Genomic DNA, 2,838 nt, shown 5'->3' on the forward strand with positions numbered 1-2,838 from the left:
GTGAGCCACGTCGCGGGCCTTCGAGTTGTCCTGTCACTTTCACACAAGTGCAATCATGATTTGTTCTATCCTAGGATTTGTAGTCACATGTTTGGTACTTGACCATTCATGAATCCGGGAAATCTTAGTATAGAAGGCTTTGAATGTTTTTTTTTGGTGGTTGACTCGGTTTGACTCGTTGTTGGAGTCGGGATTTGAATTTTTGAGTCGATTTTTGGTCCGGTGTCAGTTTTGACTCTAGTTAGTGTCATTGCGACCCCGTCGTCGTGCATTAAACACTCCAGGTACTTTTGAAAAGTTTTAAAATGTTTTATTTTCGAAATCGTTTTAAGTTTTCCGACGTAAAGTTGTACACAAACTGTCGATCAAACGCCGCGATTCCAAAACATGTTGTAGTCCGATAATCATCGGGTGTTTGTTGGAGTCTCGGCAGATACTGGGTATCTACAATTGGTTCCGCGAAACAATGGTTAAAGAGCCTTGATAAGGCTACTCTTGGTATTGACTCTTGGAAGAAATTGGCACTTGCTTTCTACAAGAAATTCTATCCTCCGGAAAAGACTAACATGTTGAGAGCCCAAATCACCGGGTTCAAACAAAGGGATGAGGAATCTTTGTATGAAGCATGGGAGAGATTCAAGGATACTTGCCGATCTTGTCCACATCATGGACTTAGCGAGTGGTTCCTTGTACAACAATTTTGGAATGGTCTACATGAATACTCCCGAAATATTATCAATATGGAATCAAATGGTATGTTTACCGAAGTTGATGATAATTAAACATGGAACAAGATTGAGGAAATGGCGGCCCATAACTCACAATATAGTAGACTTCGTAAGGCTACTAGAGGAGGAAATCATGAAGTAAACTCTATTACTCAATTGGGTGCTCAACTTAGTGCTCATATTGATACCATTAATTTGAAGTTTGAGAAGGCCATGGCTAAGCTTGAAGAAGCCTCCAAATCACCTAAGCAACATGTTAATGCCATGGTGGCATCTTCATCAATTCCAAGTGGAGTATGTGAGAGTTGTGGAACTTTGGGACATGACCAAAGTGAATGTAGGGGAACAAGTGAATTATTTCCAAGCATACAAGAGTGGTACCCCTTATTCCAACTATTACAATGAAAATACCAAATTCCATCCCAACCTCTCATACAAAAGCCAAAATGTTCAAAACTCTCAAACAACATACACCCCACCTCCAATGAGAAACCAAGCTCAAAGACCCTTTTACAATCAAAACCAAAGTTATCAAAACCAAACTCCATACAATCAAACAAATGACCAATGTTTTGATGTTAAAAAAGCGGTCCTCCAAATGCAAAAGAACCAACAAGAATTTTTCACTCAAATGGAAAAGGATAGCCAAGCAAAAGACATCACCATTAACAACATACTAGCTCACACAAAGATGTTGGAGACCCAAATGTCTCAATTGGCATCTTCAAGTTCACAAAGACAAACGGGGCAATTACCACCTCAAGGTAATCCCCCAAGACAAGAATCGGTGAGTGCCATCCATTTGAGGAGTGGTACAAGTTATGAAGGGCCGAAGAGGCCCGTTGATGAAGATGTTGTGAATGCTAGTGACAAGGAAAGAGTTGTTGAAGATTCTAAGAAAGAAGAACCCACCACCATTCAAGAAGTTTCAAAGGAAGAGAAGGCTAAAGAGAAAGAGCCTATTGTGATTCGGCTTCCATTTCCAAGTCGTCAAGCTAAGCTTAAGTTTGATGAACAACTTGGGAAGTTTATGGAGATTGTCAAGAACTTGGAAGTCTCAATTCCATTTACGGAATTAATCAATCACGTTTCGGCCTATGCGAAATACATGAAAGATATTCTTACAAAGAAGAAATCCATCCGCAAACTTGAGATTATTGCTTTCACTAAGGTGAGTAGTGCCATCCTACAAGGAAGTTCACCTCCAAAACTAAAGGATCTGGGAAACTTCTCTATTCCATGTATCATTGGCGACACCACAATCAACAAAGCTCTATGTGACCTTGGGGCAAGTGTGAGTGTCATGCCATATTCGGTGTGCAAAAAGGTTAGGAATGGGAGAGCTTAAGTGCACTAATATCACGCTTCAAATGGGAGATCGATCGACGAAGACACCTTTAGGGGTATGGGAAGATGTGCCGGTAAGAATTGGCAAGTTCTTCATCCCGGTGGACTTTGTTATTGTTGATATGGAGGAAGACTCCAACATTCCTATCATTTTAGGAAGACCCTTCTTACACACCGCGGTAGCGGTGATTGACGTGAAACATGGAGAACTCACCCTTGAAGTGGGAGATGAAATAATCACTTTTAATCTTGACAAGACAATAAGAGCTCCTCGATTACATGATCCGTGTTTCATGGTTGATCATTATAGCCGAGAAAGTAATAGGAAGAAGTTGGCATCTCAATGCAAAGAACAAGCTATGGGTAAAGAATCACCACCCATATGGCAGAAGAAAATAGGTAACCTCCAAGATACTCCGTCCAAGGAACAAGAATGTTTCAACAAGAATGAGAGCTTGAATAGCTCACCACCACTCATGACAAGAGAAGAGGAAGGCCTCATTGGCCATAATGATAAGAAGAAAGAGAAGTTGTTCTCATCAACTCGTGATATTATTGGGGAACAAGTATATGAAGTATGCGGTCTTTGGGATGATGAGTTTGAAGGGAAATTCAATCCTTATATCGGTAATGTTATGACCCAAGACCACAATGAAGAACAACAAGTGCAAAGGTCTATTGAAGATCTTTATCATGACAATGAGCAAGCTTTCGACTACTTTTTCAAGGTGTTGAGCAACATCAACAACACCTTGGCTATGCC

General features: G+C 40.6%; 1 non-coding gene across 1 annotated transcript; it reads right to left on the reverse strand.

The window, feature by feature from the left end:
* Nucleotides 1–566: 566 nt before the first annotated feature.
* Nucleotides 567–673, reverse strand: LOC141644758 (small nucleolar RNA R71). Its single transcript, XR_012544366.1, has one exon. It is a non-coding gene; the product is annotated as a small nucleolar RNA R71 (small nucleolar RNA).
* Between the last annotated feature and the right edge of the window lie 2,165 nt (nt 674–2,838).

This window comes from Silene latifolia, chromosome 2 (genome assembly GCF_048544455.1).
Source record: "Silene latifolia isolate original U9 population chromosome 2, ASM4854445v1, whole genome shotgun sequence".
Lineage (NCBI taxonomy): Eukaryota > Viridiplantae > Streptophyta > Magnoliopsida > Caryophyllales > Caryophyllaceae > Silene > Silene latifolia.